Source organism: Columba livia, chromosome 1 (genome assembly GCF_036013475.1).
Source record: "Columba livia isolate bColLiv1 breed racing homer chromosome 1, bColLiv1.pat.W.v2, whole genome shotgun sequence".
Lineage (NCBI taxonomy): Eukaryota > Metazoa > Chordata > Aves > Columbiformes > Columbidae > Columba > Columba livia.
The window spans coordinates 98,566,826-98,584,917 of NC_088602.1; positions in this window are offsets into that span (position 1 = coordinate 98,566,826).

The following is an 18,092-nucleotide window of genomic DNA, read 5'->3' on the forward strand; positions in this document are numbered from 1 at the left end:
TCTATGATCCTATGATTCTGATGCTGATTCTGAACACTTTTCTTTCAGCACCTTGTCCCAGTAATTTTCAGGGCAACTTGCTGCTTTCTCAATGTTATCTGCCATGACCAAGGTATATTGTCACCCCTCTGAGTCTCTGACTTAAGACGGTCTCACCCATCTGGGGGGAGCTTTGTGCACTTTTGGTCTGTTTGGCTTTAGCCTGTTCTTGTCTTCCTTCCTTACAAAACCCCTGTTCCCAGGAGAGAATCACAGTCAGAAGTGCAATACCCTACCCTATCGCTCCTGCTAGTAGGGGTAAAACTGCAAGTGAAGGTTCTCCAGGCTTTTTAGCCATCTGTGTTCTGGTTTTATGAGGACAGATCGTCCTGAGGTTGTTTGCAAGTCCGGGCATCCCCTGAGATAACAGATTATATTATCCCTTGAGCCACTTCCATCTCAGTTAAACTGATCAAAGTGGCCCTTCAAATTCAATTGTTTTGACTCTTCTCTTAGCTTTTCAGTTTTATTTAACTCCCAGGCCTAATAAAATTATAATTATGGCTCCCCAGCCATATTCCCCTTTATTCTGTATATACTCTTTTTTAATAGCTTCCTAATACTTTGTAGTTAAAACTCTTCTGTATTTATGTTCCTACTCTTTATGTCTACCATTTTTCTAGATTTTACCATCACGACATAACACTGAATTGTTGAGTTAATGGCTGTTTTCTTTGGTAATTAGTAAAATAATTAATTAAGGGTTTGAGCCATGTATTGAAAAAAGTTGTGATTCTAGACATAGTCCTTAAGTAAAACAATCAACTAAAATGAGTTTCTCCTTAAGCAGGATTCACCTTTTCATTTGTTACAATTTTATTCTGTTTTTCCTTTTAAATACTCAAATACTGTTTTTAAGATAAGTCTCTAGAAAGCTCTTCTGTTCTAGATAGGAACTCTTTCAAAAAAGCAGGTCCCTTAATTCCTGTGCACCCTCTGAGTCAGACTTGCAAAGAGGAAGATGTGGTACATTGACACATGATACAACCTCTCTGGTAAACTGTTTTCTATCAATGTCGAGTAATCTCAAAGTAGCTTAATTGTAAAACTATCCAAAGAAAAGAAGAAAAACGTATTTTCCTTAGGTATGTTATGTCATTGTACTCTATCATACCTAAAGTGACTTTTAAAAATTATTTCTTACAATAGGCAGGCACAAGCCTATGTATATGGAGTTTCTTATGGAATCAATTCCTTTCGAGTTACACCATATCCATCAGCCAAATGTGCAACTACCTTGCTAGGGTAATGTTTACAAGTTTCTTCTGCAGCTATTAAACACACAACTACAGAGTTTCACACTAGCTGACTGAAGGACCCTGTATTGCAGATCTTTATTCCTGTTTTGGAAATTTAGATGGCTCGAAAGACTTCGTCAGACATTTTGGATGCAAATAAATTCACCCATTACACCAGTTACTCTGAGCTTGAGATTTTATACACATGAAATTCAAAACTTCTTGCTTGGGTTGATTCATTTCTTCTTCTGAGTTCCTTCACAGATGATTCACGGTAAATACTATACTATATACATCTTAAGATTTGAAACACACCCTAAAGCCCAAAACCTCCACTTTCTTCTGTGGAGACACGAGTCCGCTTCCAAAGGAAAGAAAGACCTGATATTAGCAATAAAAATCCAAGTTTCACAAGATAATTGGGCTGCAGAACGGTCACATATAAGTAAGTCTGCATTTCTACTCATGTTCCTTCTTTCTTTTTGCTTTTTAAATCAAGCTTGTTGAAGGGAGTAAAGGGAGGATATAGTATCTCCAAAATCCTATTTTCTTGAAACAGTTCAAAGTAATTGTGCATTGATTCCTTGGAGATGATACACAAATGCTATTTATCAATTGATTTTAGAAGCTAGAAAGCAGTGGTTAGAGATCATTTGATGGCTAAAGAAGTTGGGGATTGAAAATAACAGAATAATAAATGGCTATGGTTTGGTCGCACAGATGTGAGGTAGACAGTCGATATCCTCCAGCAGTGCAGCTTATTTGCTGATGCAGCTATAACTGGGAATAAAACCTCCTCAGCCACTGAACCAGATCTGTGCCTTCAGAGGGATATGACAAACTCTTAAAGAGGTTGGGACAGGGAAACAAACAAGCCAACTTCAACTCTTTTCAAAGAGTATCTTAAAATACAGCTTGCTTTGCACATTTCTTATACTCCAGGCTTTCTTTGAGGAACTGCTTGGATGTTCATAACCAGCTACAGCGCTGTGATGATGAACATGAACTAGGGATCATGCCTGCTACCTTAAGCACATATGGAAGCTCAGGGAAAACTCCAAGCGTAAGACTCACCTTAACGTAAAAGCAACCTGGAAAAGGAATTTTTATATTAACTTTGTCCACACATCATGTTCTGTCATTCTCTTCAACAGTAGCCCCCACGGAGGACCTGTGGGATTCTACCACCATCTGCATGATCCCAAGACTTCTTTCTCATCCAGGGAAGCCTACTGACCACCCTGATGTCCTTGGGTGGTGAAAGGAGATCTCAAAATGCCATTCCCTGGCCCGAGAGCAAAGGTCTTCTCCCCTTGTTCCTGCCCTGAGTTGTGACACCTGGTTATGACAGTGGAGGAACACACCATGGTGCACATCAAGGGGAGCAGCACCCACTCCAAACTGCTGCAGGTGGGCTCCAGGTAACACTCATAAGAGAGAGGGGATTCTGCTTGTAAATTTGTCCAAGTCCCTATGTGATTTTTTTTTTTTTTTTCATTAGCCTGTGTATCTTCCATAGAAGAAGAGGTATCCTCTGATTGCAACAGTACAGCTCCTCCAAATATGTGAGAAGAACTGATTTGGCATTTTGAGCTATACAGAGTTTGCCAGTCCCACCAAGAAACTTGCATTGTAGGTAATTGCTATGCACAGCTAAGGAGTTAAGCTGCAATCAAGAAGGTAACAGCTTGTCCGCCTTCACCTTTTTCTCCTAAGAGCAATATTGATGCTGCTCTTCCCGGTTAAAAGTTCTGGGCATACATTTTTGAAAACCTTGTTTTGTGACTAATTAGCAAAGATCACGTGGTGTAAGGCGATGCTGAGCTCTTACGTTTGGTTTCCCAGTCTAGTAAATCCTCTGTAAGGTAGTCACAGACAGGTCTGTCAGATGTTTAGCATCACATAAACATTGTTAAGCAGCATCATTTTCATAGTGTCACTGTGAGGTTTTTATATGAAAAGGAAAATCTCTCACTTGTGGCTACAACAATTTCTTGGGGCTTTGGATAAAAGAGCTCTAAAGTTGATAGGAAACAACATCCCAGAGACCTGTGAAAGTGCACAGTAAAAATAAACAGACAGCATTGTTTCCCCCGTGCATGCAAATTGTCCATTCTTGCTTTGATATGATTATTTTATATGTGCCTTTTTCCTTCCTTCAAAACAGGAGTGACTGAGGGTGTTGTGCAAGAGGTTGCTATTTTTTTTGACAAAGAAATGTCCAAAGAAACTCCTTCTTGTCTTCACCAAACTTCAGGGAGGTAGAATTACAGTTTATAATTCAATGGAAATATTTTTTACTTAAAAAATAACCAAATATCTTATCATGTACAATTTGTTATACCATCTAAAAACTTTGAGCATATTTTGTTCGTATCAATGATATATTTCAATAAACTATTCAGACTACAATTTTTTAAATGTTACATAATTACTCAGTTCTTTATATTAAAATGTCTCTGCATGGAACAACACATAGACAATTACTTCAAATGCAATATTACTAAACATTATAGCAACTCTGAAAAACAGTCACACTATTTCTTCCATGGAATATATCAACTTTCTGCTGAAAATCTGAAAAAAAAATTAACACTGCTGATGCATGTAAAAATGTTGTTTTTCATTAAGAACTGTTAGTTTTACAATTAAATTTATACATTTCATGGTTAAAAAAAATAATATAAATACATATAATCATACACAGAAAAAAGTGTAGATGTAAAGTTTCTGACCAGAAATGAAAAACGTGCATCTATGTCCAATAAATGGATTGTGTTTTGAAGTAGCATTTCCAAAGCCTTTGCATTTACAATCGGGAGAGCACTTCCCAACAACCTCTGCCTCTGCAGTGCAGAGCATCTGAAAAAATCCCGACACTCACTATAGGGTGTATCAGGTGCCGTCCTTTCCTTAAAACCTGTCTGACCTCAGCTGGAAACCTAATCCATTCTTGGCAGAAAAGTCTTAATTCCATCTGTATGTTAATAACCTTAACTAAAACTACCCTTCAACAATTTTGGCAGAACAGCCAAAAGCTCAGTGCTAGTCTTGAACTGTTTGCTCTCAGCTTGGTGAAGAACAAGAGCAAAGGTTTGCATACAAGCCTCAGTTTATACTTTCAAGTAATCCGTGTATTCTATTAAACTATCACATGTATAACATTATACACAGACCCTGCAACAGAGCAGTGGCCTTGGATTATCTTTGTGTGTAAATTCTTCACATTTTTAAGTGTTAGTAAGTTGGGCACTTACTCTTACACTTTCCCTACTATATCTAGCAGGTGGCTGGGAGAAGCATAGGAAATGTGTAATAGAAGCAGGGAAAATCAATAGTGTGAGCTGAGCAGAAGAAATCAATGCAACAATGCAGCAAAAGAACTGAACATAGTGGTGTGGAAGTAATCAATAAAAATACATGTGCTTTTGTGATGCATGGTGAGCAAACAGGTCCAAATAGGACAGCAGACTAAACTGGACTTTTGTCTGAGTCCAATACAAAATGGATATTTGAGGAGCTAGTTTTATATATGCAGGCACATTTCCCCTGCTCCCACTACTTTTTCTTTCCCCCCCTCCGCATCCTTCTGATCCCAGGTTCCAGCTAGCTCTGTATGCACAAGTGACAAAATGTTCAACAGCTTCAAAGCAAAAATAGATTTCAAGCATAATCTGATAGATTCAGTTGGTCTGCATAGCTTAGATGATGCTTATTCCGCTGGTTGTTGCATCTTCAGCTATATTTTTTGTGTGTGTTTTCATGATGAAGTGATAGTCTTCCCCAGTCCACATTCCTCCCCAGAACTGAATTTCCATCTCTGGTCATTTTTTTGCGTTTGGTTACAAGTTTGCCTGTAACTTGGTAAAAAGGCAGCCCTCCTATTACCTGTGAAGGACAACAGTGCCTTAACCAGGCCATAAGTCAAATCCTATTTGACTAGCTGCTTTTGATGTGCTATATATATTTTCTGGGAACGTTCTGCCCAGCCTTACCTTCTGGCTTGGTCTCTCTACAATGCCGCATAGTTTGTTTGTTTACTTTTCCCTTGGGTACTGCTAAAACAGGTCTAACCTCAAAACTGATTTCTCCATGAAGGAACATTCTCCTTCTTTTTTTTCCCCCATATTACAGTGCATTTTTTATCCCTTGCACAACACTCCTGACTTTGTTCCATACTAGTTGAAAATATTTTTTTTCTGCTTTTGTAGTGGATATTGGATATTTATGTTTCATCTCTGGTGTACAGGTTTCTGAAATGACAAGATACCATGCTCATAAACTACATATCTGACCCCAGTCCTGCTACACCATTTATTACATTTATTTCGTTTCTACTGTGTGGACATCTGCAGTTTCAGTTACTCTACACCTTGTACTGCCTGGCAAGCATTTTATTTAACTGTTGCAAAGCTAACACTCAACAGTATGAAATCTGAGCTTCTCATTTTAAAAAAACACCAATCTTGCCCATCGGAAGGCACAGCTCCTCACAAACCAGGTCCTTATAAAGACAATCAGTGTTTTTCTCCAGCTGCTGCGGAGATCTCACAAGGATCAAAGGTGCTGAGATTCATCACTGGCTTTTGACCTTGCTGTCTGGTTTGAGCTGTCCCAGCCCTCAGCATCCTCTGGCTCTTCTACAGGAACCCAGGTGAGACCATTTCCTCCATGCTAGCTCAAGAGAGCTGAAGCTTCCCAGAGATCTTTGTAGCTCATAGGAGTTGACTCAGTAAAACAACATTGAGAGACATTGTGTGTCAGTCGTGTTGCCTGCTGGGGACGTCATGCTCCTAGTACAGATCACACACACAGAATCACAGAATGTTAGGGATAGATACTAAATCTTGACAGATCTGGTGGCCAAGGTCATTTTTTTCCCTGTGACATGATAATCGTGCCAGGAGAGCTTAAGTGTTTGTTTTCAGAGCACAACAGAAATGTGGTGCTGCTTCTGCTGTAGCTGGCACTAATAATCAACTCTGAATAGGCTGGTTCAGCGGACACTGTGAAAGTGAAGGAAAGCCCTTGTGTCAGTGCCCAGGCAGAAACACAGGACGGAAAGCTTCACAGGAGCTGTTTCTTCAATGCTTCAAATTTTCCCAATCTTCAAAATTCTTTTCAAAGCACTTTAAAAAAATGCTTATTGTATTTATATAGCTCATCTGATTCAGAAGATGCTTTGCATCCCTAGGAAAGAGTAGCACTCTGCTAAACTGATGTTACTTCCTAATTTAACTGTGTGTTTTCTGCACTTACCTACTGCATTTTCTGACTATGTGCTTGTGACTCTGAACCACGTTTGTGGACCTGGCAGGGGTAGGTGCAGCAGGGTAAGGGGTAAGGAGGGACAAGGGGACAAGAGAGGTATGGACAGCATATGGCAATAACAAATAGGCCAGCATCTTAGCCCCATTTTCAGGAATTCAGACTTATCTTTTAGCCTATGTTTCCTCCTCTGGTAAATGTGGACATGGGAGTAGGGTGCATCACCAGGGCTTGACTTGCTGTGGAGCTGTGACAAGTCCCAGCCTGCAGATTTGGACCCAGGAGACAGGGAGTGATGTTGCATCCCCCGCATAGAGGTGTCCACCAAGAGAGGGACCTCCCATAATGCCCAGACCTGAGGGCTGCAGTACAGGCAGGGAAGAAGTTCCTTCTTCTTCTTCTCCTTCTCCTTCTTTCTTCTCCTTCTTCTCCTTCTTCTTCTTCTTGTCTTACTCAGAGACCATCAGAAGGCCTGGGAAAATCAACTTCCCTGGTTTTAGACTTCACAGTCTATCAGACAGATGCTTTTTGAGGTGCCCAAGCTTGGCTTCTTCCACTGAGCTCCCATTCTGATGATGTAAATGGTACCACTTTTCTGGCAAGATGAATGCCTTCTCTGAGAGAACCAGCACAAAAAATGTAAAGTATAATTAAAAATAGCTACAGATGTCACAGATTATGGAGGAAAACTCAGCAGTATTTCTTGCTGGTTTGAGCTTCTAGATTTCCATATTGAGTCAAAAGCATTCCTGGGAGCTTCTTCAGAGATGAGCAAAATCCTGTATGATAAGAGTGTAATTATAAATGTGAAAATGCAATGTTGTGATTCAAGGGGTAGTGCTAATACTTCAAAGGACTGTGGGACGAGATTCAGATCTCATCTACTCCTCAGCCAACCCAGCAGAGCTCTCCTGAAGTCAGTCTGATGACTTCTTTGAAATTAAAGATTTGCGTCGCTGTAACTGAGGGGAGAATCATGCCTTGCAACTTTAATTTAAAGCTTTGGTGTTAACACTAGAGACCCAATTCCAAGGCTGTCAGAAGAGGATTTCAATGATCTATTTATTGACTAGGAAAGAAGGTTGCCCTTTCAGCGAGCATCAGCCTGACTCTTCATTTATTTTCATCTGCCTTCGATTTTTTCAAAGGAAGGGTGATTTAGAAACAGGGAATTGGGCAATCTTTTACATATGGGGAACTGCTACAAAGTGATAATCAACTGCAAGAAACTACTGGAAATGGAAGTAGCAAGAAATGTTTACTGGCAGGATTTCAAATAACCTCAGTGTTTTCTGGGGCTCCTACCTTCTGTGTTTACACAGGTCGTGCAAACTTCTCAAAGAATAACTTGCCGAATGCAAGAATAAATCTTCATTTTCAGGGTAGGCATGGGAATATATGGACATTGCTGCAGCTTTAATATTTATGTGGCTGGTGAGGACAGTGAGTGGGGAATGGAATCAGGTTTTCAGTTTATTTTCTTTCATAAATCAGAGGAATTACTACTAAACATTTTGCTCTTCATTCAGGTGTTCTGTGCTAAGGACAAGTGCTGGGCAATTAACTGTAGCTAATTCAAAAAAGTCTCCAGAGCCCCACATATGGAGCCAAATACATACGTCCTACTGTGTATGTTGTGTGAGCCATATTCAATTAAAGCAAATGGAGTTGTGCAAAGTTGAATTTGACCCCACATAATGACTGTACCTTCTTCCCACTGTGTGTTTCGAAAGTTGCCTGGGGATTGCTTTATTTTAGCTGGGGTGCTGACAAGGAAGGCAAGTGTAATGAAAACAAAGCAGCCAACATTCACAAACATGATATATGTGCTGAAGTTAGGAAATCTTTTCTCACTCTGGATTTTAAAGCAATGTATGCAATACACATGTCACTCAGCCTAGATGAAATCCTTATCTCAAGGGGTTGTAAGAGTCTCTGACACATGATTTTAAACCTGGACTGAGATCAGGGAAGCTGTCACAGCTCCTCAGATCCCTGTGCTCCAGCGATGTGGCCAGCTGGGACGGACCGCAGGCATGTGACACTATCACTCGGGAGAAAGAGAAGAGGAGGCTGAAGGAACGAGTTAATGCAGCTGTTTTTTGCCTCTTGCTTCAAACTTGGAGCACACATTGCAATTGAAACAGGTCTTATTCTCATCACTTAGGTTTTAGCTAACATATCTTCATCAAAAATGGGCACATAATTTATTTCTAATACAACAGCTACCAAGGGAAAATTGTCAGGGGAAAAAAAAAAAAAAGGAGAAAGAAAAGGAAAGCAGAAAGTGTTTTGATTCACAGGTCAAAGGGAATTAAGTGTGAAAGATGTCGGCTTGGCATTTGCCAGCGTAGCATTAGCTGCTACTCTGAGACAGGATGAGCCCACAGACCTGACTCAGCTGTCCTGAAGGCCAGACATTAGTGAGTTGAGGCATTTCTGCCCATTGCACTTTCCGGCTTGGACTCATGGCACAGGCTTATAAGGGCAGCTGCAGGCACTGTCTACCTGGTTCAAAGGCAGCAGCATCTGGTTGGTCCTGTCCAGCTCCCCTTGGGCAGAATTGCTATCACTGACTTTAGTGATGAAGAGTACACAGGTGAGAAACTGAGGAACGAATCCTACATTCACAAACCACAAAGTAAATATGTGTGCTGCAGCTTTTGGAGTGGCACATCAGCCAGCTTCACAACAACCAGTTCTGTACATCCAGGGAGCTCACTGTGAGCTACAGAACTGTACGAAACAACTGATTAAACCCTTGACGGAAAGTTACATGCCGAGCCTTGGGCTACTGCAGCTTCCTTGCCAGCAGCACTAAAGTGAGCTAAACCAAAGCTATCTTTGGGATACATATGGTCCCTACAGTAGCTGAGCTAAAGATGTATCCAAACCTAGAATGCCATGTGCCATGAGAAGTTGTTGTACCAAACTGCCATAAACCAACAGAACATCACCAAAAGGAGTCCTTTGCTAGTTTTGGGATGTATCATTTCCTAGAAGCACTCTGTAACACGTATGGGCTGTTGTGGTCTCGAGGAAGGGCTGACAGATTCCAAGGTCTTGGAACAAATATGCCCTGCAGTGTTACTTGACCTCCTCCATGGGAAACAAGACCTGCCAGCAGCAGCTGATGTCTCAGGGGCTGCTGGAGATTTGCCAGCTGTGTGCAGAAGACAAAGATAGCCCTGGGCAGCATGCGATGCCGTAGTGGCAGTAGGGATACTCCTCACCTGCACAGGCACAACAGAATCACTGGACCTGAGTCTTTGAGAAAAACTCATGAGCACCCAGGGAGGTGAGCAGAAAAGGTACCATCTGAGATGTTTGAACCATCTCTGGGGTCTGCTGAAGGGGCATATTGTGTTCTGCTTTGCCTGTGCAGCAGCACCTAAATTTATGTCTGAATACATGAGAAAATGAGGTTTAACTAATGCACCATTTAAAGAAATAACTGCTAAAATAATAGCATTTTGATAGAGCAAAGGTTATCTATTCCGGAAGGGCAGATATTCCTCAGTGGCTCTGTTGATTAAAGGCACAGACAGCATGAGCTTTGAGAGGCTTGGGATTGCTAACCCGCTCATGCTCTCAAGTAGCCCGTCAGCTATTTATGGCATTTCTCTTATGTCCAGGCAAAATTAATTTTACCAGATACATTACATAACATGCTTTTGTCTCAAACAGCAGAGACCAGTGAGCTTCCCAGCCTCCCCAAATTTACACCTGGTATTTACGGTGCATGTCTGAAGTGGAGGAATATATTGGGAAGGCTCTAGGTAGAGAAGCACTGGGGAGAATATCAGCGTGTGCTCCCATCACACCTCTGAAATTTACATAACTTATTTGTGCGGCTTACAAGTGAGGACAGTATTTTTTTTTTTTTTTGCCAGCCTTGTAAACTCAGCCTTTAACCTTAAAATAAGTTGGTGTTCTTTTCCTTCTTACACCACCAAAGGTGTTTAAAAATATGCTGCCAGAATTGTGCTGACAATTTAGCTTTAGACTATAGGAAGCTCAGTCCCATTCTTTATAAAATGTAAAATCAGGTGTTAACAATATCCATGTGTGCTTTTTTAAAAAATATATTTTCTTTCCACTAAATTAGACAGAGATTTCTTAAATATGCTGTGTGGGAAGATGCAGGATTAAACCTTAATTCTTTGCGATGCACATTCTTTGTGCTGAGGTGTCAAACTTCTGCAAAACAAGCCTTGCCAGCTGTTCCAGGGCTTCCCTTGCACAGGAAGATGCTGTTTACTTGGTGCCACTTTGGTATATTTACTCTGTAGCCAGTGCATCAGGACTGTGATGGGAATAAGTTGTTTGCCAGAGGATATGGTCTACCAAGGGATGAGAGCAAAAGGAGAGGATGAAGCTAATTGGATTAGCATAACTTGAAGCAGTTATGAGGTTCAACTAGACACCAGCATTTTTGTGTACTGGAGGGAGCACTCGTTTCCTCAGACACTCTTGTATTTCTCATACCGTTGCACTGTGGATGAGGACCTTGTTTCACTGAACCAGTGGCAGAGTTACTGAGCTACTTGTGCTTAAACCTGGCACTCTTCAGAGCACGCTGCTCCCACTGCTTTCATTGTGGGAGAGGAATTACTCTTCCTTTGCATTTGCCTCCTCTGCCTACAGGGCTAATATACTCATCTAAGTTACTGTTTCTTAAGTGTCTGAGTACCTCCAGACACAGTTCCAACATAATGATATGCAACCAGAATAAGGACACCCCACTATGAGTTAGTGGAGTTGCTGGCATTATACTTCATGCATGTTAAAATTCTGCTTGTGGCAGGATTTAAATAATGATTTTCAGACTGTTTTACTATCTTTCTTTTTTCACTGATGTGTAGTTTGCTGGATGGAAGAGGATGGCAGTGCTGTTAAATGCTACCCGGTTGTGGAAAGGATACCTCAAGGAAAGTTTCTTAAGCACTTCTTAAAGGCAGTCAGCCTTCAGCTCCACCCCTTCTCCCTGGGTAGCTAGTTCCAAAATTGGATTCCCAGGCTGCCACCTGCATTATCCCAAAGGAAGGCAAATGCCTGTTTCAGTCAAGAGCCAGTAATGAGCCACCTGTTTTTGCCACACTTAGCATGTTTGTCAATGTACAGATCAACACAACTGTAAGTTTGGTAGGCAGGCGCGGTTCATGCTGAAAGGTGCACACTGGTCATTGGAGGCTATGAAGGAATGAATTTTACCTTCTGTTGAGCCTACGAATTGTCAAATGTCCAGACAAATCTTCTTATTACAACATGACATACGCAACTTTAAAATAAATGAGCTGGTTATTAATTTAGTTACAGAAGTGCCAGGACTAACCCATGCATAAACTAGAGGTAAATATATTTCATGGGGGAAGGCATAGATTTGGAGAGGAAATGGAAGATTAAGTCTGTCCAGATCCTTCTGAAGGTTTCAAAGAAATCATTTATGAAACCGACACGCTCCACTAAGAACAGTTTCCCTGTGATGAATGAAACCTAAGGCACAAAGGAAGACAGAGTGCCTCACAAGGCATGTGCCATAAAAAGCCTATAACCAGTCAGCCAGACAGAGGAAGAGAGAGACATTCAAAATTTAATTTGGTGTAAGTGTATTTCGTGCCTTGATGTACCTTTTACAGACCCGGCAATGGCACTGTCCATCTATTTTGGATACCAAAACCAAATAATTAAATGTTAATTTTGCTCTAACGTCTTTGTGAGTAAAGACTAATTTCAAAGTAAGTAGCTAAAAAGGCAATCATCATTATCACACAAGGGAGAAAATCCGTGAAACAAGATAATAAGGCATACATCTTTCTCCCTTCACAGATATCTGGAATACCCAAATACATGTCTCCACAGAAGCTGGAAGAGCATGTTTGAGAGGTGGTAGAAAGAAAGGGTCTTTCAGTGACTATTCATAACTGAGAGGGCTCTGTGATATAAAATAAGGTGATGGAGCCAAAAAGCCAGAGTCTAGAAGAGAAATCACACAATTCCTCTGAAATATTCCAAAACCTAAGCTACCTTTGCTGTAGTCCAGACCTCTGGAAACACTTCTTGTTGCTCTCTGCACTAGCCAAATATCTTTGCCATGCATTAAAAATGGTCAAGATTCTCCCTGGGAAATAATTCCAACAGAAAATGCCCTTTTTGTGAAATCCAGAATTTACACATGCAAATTTCTTATTTCCCCAAATGCTTTTGATTCTCCATCAAGAAAATCAGAAGTGGACCACCCTGCTGTGTCCTTCCTAGGAACATATCAATCCCACTTTTTTGTTGAAAAAGGAAAATTAACAAGAATGCTCCAGGCATATGATGAAGAGACTGGGAAATAACAACAGTAACAAAACTTGTGTTACAGCTCTCAGACTAGAAGCTTCCTGGAGCCCTTTCTCATTAAATATGTTTTTGGTTTTGACTTTATGTCCAGAAGCATAGCCCAAATATATTCATTGTGAACATTGTGAAGAAGTTTGGTTTTGCAACACTGGATTTCTTTTTTCCAAACCTTTCTACTGGGTGCTTCTTTTGTCCACTTCTCTGACTTGTTAATGGTCTTTTTATTATCAATGTATAATACCTGGATCTGCTTTCATAATCCTGTCACTAGTCTTCTGCTCTTACTCTCTTAAAACACCTTTTGCAAAAAGCTAATCTTCCCTACAAAGGAGTGAACCTAAAAATAGGAAGACCAGGGCTGCTGCTGTGATAATATGAGTGTGACTTCCTCACTGTATTAGTTTAATAGCTATCTTTCATTCTCATTAACCTTGTAACATATGTCCTCTTGTCTTATTTTGTTTAGTTTTAGTCTAGCTTGAGTCTACAAATCTCTCCTCAACTTGTAGTCCTTGTGCAAGTAATTCACTGAAGCCAAACAAGAAAGGATCACTCCACTAATTAAAAATTCTCTGGTTTGGATACCACCAGACTGCTGCCTCCCTGGAGAGAGCATCAAGACTGTTTTTCAGGAAAGCACTTCACATTTTAGTGACGCTGTATAAATACTGATTTTAAGAACCAAGAGCAGAATATCACATTATAAACTCTTGCAGTGAGGAAGAAATATCTTTAACTGTCAACTGGCTCTGATCAAGCACAGCTCTGAGCAACAAAAAATGTGCATGCTCAGGATCCTGCATTTTACAAATGGCACCTATGTTAACAAGAACCAAACTTCAATTCCTGAACTGTCACATTCTTGATGTTTAGGGTTTCTCAATCCAAGGCATTGGAACACTTCCAGCTTACACCCAATTGTTAGCATTACTACCTAGACAGCCACTCTGCTGTCCTTTTTTCTCAGACATGCAATAAGTAAATAAGCCCTCTATAGTATTTCATTTCTGATAAAAAATAGATCTAGATTACTGCTGTGTTAGTCTTAAAAACTCATGTCCTCCAGCAGTGCTGGCATCCTCAGGACAAGTACAGAAAGCCAGCTTTGCAGAAGCACTCTCATCTGGCGACAGCTATTTCTGTCCTTGCTCAGCCAGTCTCACAGATGACCACATATCAATTTGTCACTGAGTCACAAGATCATCCACAGCAAGTGGCATCTTCCTTATTGCAGAACAGCGTGTTGATGGGTTTGAGCATTACAATGTACAACTAGATTTAATAAGATCAAGAGAAAGGTTGGTAGCAAACTCAGCAGCCCAGAACTAGCCAAGGTGGGACATTAATTGTAGAACCACGGAATATCAGGTTGGAAGGGACCACAAGGATCATTTGGTCCAACCTTTCCTGGCAAAAGCACAGTCTAGACAAGATGGCCCAGCAGCCTGCCCAGCTGAATCTTAAAATTGTCCAGTGTTGTGGAATCAAGCACAAATACACTGTTGAAACCAAAACAAAACTCTCCAGCCAAACCCAGCTCTTTGCACCAAAGCTTTCCCAGCAGTGTATGAAGGCAGCAGCCTCCTGGGTGATGGGGAAGAGCAGCCATCACACACCAAGGGGAGGTGGAGGACCTGCCACTGGTGGGCACAAACCCAATGCAGTGAGACCAGATGAACCGAACTGAGCCCCAGCTTCCAGTGATGGCTCAAGTCAGCCCAGGGAAAGCTTCTTGGATGTGATAATTCTCACAAGCCATCGGAAGAAGGGAGGACAAGTGCTGGGGACTGTCTGAGAAATAAAGAAATGCAGTGGCTTTTCTTTTGTTGTGTGTCGAGGGTTTAGATTGTGGGGTGACAATAAAACCCTGGCAGATGTATTGTTAACCTCCTCTTCCCCCTCTTCACCCTTTTTCCCCTCCCTCTCCCCACTTCCCAGTAAGGACAGGCAATCAGGAGGGAAAGAAGGACAGAGAGAAGAGAGCTGGAAAAATTAACAATGTTTTACTAATGCTACTAATAACAATAGAGAAATTAATACAAAATACAAAACCAATCTTGAAAGTCTCAGCAACTGCAGACCTGGCACCCAAAGTCCTGGATTGGACTCCGCAGCCAACCGGAGCTGGATTCAGTCTGTCACTAGGCCTCAGTTCGCAGGGACAACCAGCAAGGTCCTCTCCTAATATCAGCCACAAGCAGAAGGGAAAAGGGACGCGATCCTCATGATCTCCCACTTTTATATGAAGTATTCACGTGAATGGAATGTTATACACCGTTGGTCAGTTTCTTGGTCACCGGTTTCTCGTTGCCCCTCTCGCGAGATGCCCTTCCATGCTTATCAATAAGTTTGCATTCCATTGCTAGGTTTACCAAAACATGTATCTGGTTCTCCAGGAAAATGCAGCTAATATGAAGGCTTTAGCTGACAGGCAAATTCACTAAAAGAGAAACTTGTTTTTTAACAAAACCAGGACATTGTGGAGACTTGAGAATAAAGCTGGCTTGTGTCAGTGGAGTCACACAAGGATAGAGACCACAAACAGGGGCAGCAGCCATCTCCAAGAGGTGAATTTACTGTGTGCTCTGGCTGAGCAGCCCCAGCGATGCAAATTGCTGTAGCTCTGACAAATTAGGCTGCTAAAGCAGATTTATAGATACTATATATTGCTATAGGAGCACAAAGCAACCAGAGACTTTCAACAACATTTCATCCTTATGGCCTGGGACACACACAATGTTTTCTCCATTTTAACCAATGTAACTGTGCCAGGTAGGAAATGTTTCCTACAAACTGATTCGCACAAATAAACTCTGAGTGTGGGCATGGCCATCTTGGCATTATAGTTTGTTACAGCTACCTTGTTTATTCATTTCCCATACTCTGTTCATCTACTGGTGCAGCTGCATTCAAATTAAAAAGGTCATACCACTTGAACTGTACTGATGTAGTACACCATTTATATACAATCATTGAGTTAAACAGATGTAGCTTTTCATCTTTAGAAAAAGTTTGGACTATGGTAATGCATCAGAGTTTCGTTCTGTTTAGCGAGAGAAGGAAAATATAATGTGGAAGAAGAAAAAGCAGAAAGAGGGAAAAAATTAACTACTCATAGATCTTTTTTCACTAGGTCAGAAAAATCTGCATTTTTCATTTAGTTGTCTGATTACTAGCTTTCTTTCTCGCTGCAGCTTCAAAAAAATTTTGCTTTCCCGTCTTTACTCCCTACAGAAAACATAGTCTTCAAACAAATATCTCAAAGGGTTTATAGAGCTGATTACAGACTGATGCTGGAAGGAAAGATAATTGTGCATGAGCCGATACGTGTTGCAGGGAGAACTCTATAAACAATCGCACATGAATTGTATCCTCAACAAACATAATTACAAAACAATTCAGAAAATGCAAAAAAGCTTGTATTTTTTGTAGTTATTTCTTTTCTTGGCCTGTGTTTTGGACAGCTTTCAAGCATCCCTGATTAAATCTGGCTGGAGAACTTCTGGTGGAGCCCATTTCTGATGAGAAATGTGGATTTGTCAGAACTAAACACTGTCGAGTGTGGGAATCTGTCGCATTTTGTTCAGCACTCATGGGCTTCAAAACTTGCCTGCTGTGCAGGCTGCTGGCAGAAAACTGCCAAATTTCCTCCTGCCCCATCTGTACCTCCCATGGCAACCCACCAGGCAGACTGCACGGAGGGGCCTGTAGGCTTAAGGTAGACTTCTCTGCAGGCCCTCCAAGGATAATAGGGATCAAGAGGTAAAATATATGAGGCGAAAATCTCTATTCTTAAAATAGTTGGAGACAAAGGAGTCAGCACCTGACTCAGCTTCCAGGTTTCTGATGTAGGTCCTGTATGCCCAAAGCAGACTGCCAAATCAGCATAATACAACTTTGAAATTGCTTACAAGTGACCCCAGGAAAGATTAACCTTTGCTTACAGCAATATGTCAGGAAATGTGTTATAAGCTTTCTAATGCAGGATATTTGAAAGTGTTTCTACCTATATTTCTATCTGAGCATCCTGCTTTAATGTTGTGTTAATCACCAGTCCCTACTGCTAGTCCTCCATCTGTGAAGCTCAAGTGACAACTGACCATTGTGTGCAGTTACAACCACTATTTGCCATTTTTTTTCATGTGCATAGTGGCAAACCTGGAGTTCTGCACACCTCATGCCTGTCCAGGAGTCACCAAGAGCAATCTTCTGCTAATCTACAGGATCTTGACTCAAGGCTGTAACTTGTTCCATGCCATGTTGCCCTCAGTAGGTATTAGCTGGAGTCTTGGGCTCCTAACTCGCCTTTCTAGGTATTTGCTCAGGACACTGCTACACCTACCAGGGATGAGTGACAGAGAGGTGTCACTGGGGAGCTGTGCATTGCCACAGGACCTTGGATTCCCAAAGGAGATGACAGCCCTGTAGGACTTGCCAACACAAACATCTGCTGGGAGATTCTTCCTGCTCACTCCGCTTAGAAATGCAGGAGATGAGACAGTCACAGGATAGGAAGGAAAACGGAATCAGGTGAAGGGTTTCACTCGACATTTTGCAGGGTGTCCTGGTACTGTCAGAAATGCTCCTTCCTGCAGCAAGGTGTTATTGCAGCTTCTAAAGTACCTTCATCTGTGTCATGCTGAGGGTCTCCTTTCTGCAATTCTCTAACCTGCCTTTCCCTCACAGTTGTCAGGATAGAGTTTTCCCTTGCTGTTCTCACATTGCAGTTCTTGCATTGTTATTCTCTTGGCTGTGCACCCACAAACTCCAAAAGCATGAGAATCCCACCCTTCTGCTCCCCCAATCACTGCCCCCCCTTCCCTTTTCCTGCCTCATGCTTTGTAGCCTTTGGTTTATAACAGAGGAAAAACAAGCCTCTGCTGATAGCATAGTAGGTATTAGCTGATAAGAATTACTCAGTAACACTACATGCACAAAGCTGAGCCACCCATCAGCCTACAACACTTGTACCTTTTCAGAGCATGCTGCAATCAACACCGAGAGCATCAGAAGTGGGGAAAAACAACAGAGGCTCTAAGCAGGTCCCAGTGTAAAACACACAGTACTATGTTTTTCTGACTGACTAGGGAAAAAACACAGGGTGGGCGGGGGGGGAAATCATCTGCATTGCTGCATTAATTTGCTGTACTGAAGAGATCAATCTCATGAAGATGCTTGTCTGTTCACCCAGAAATAACCCTA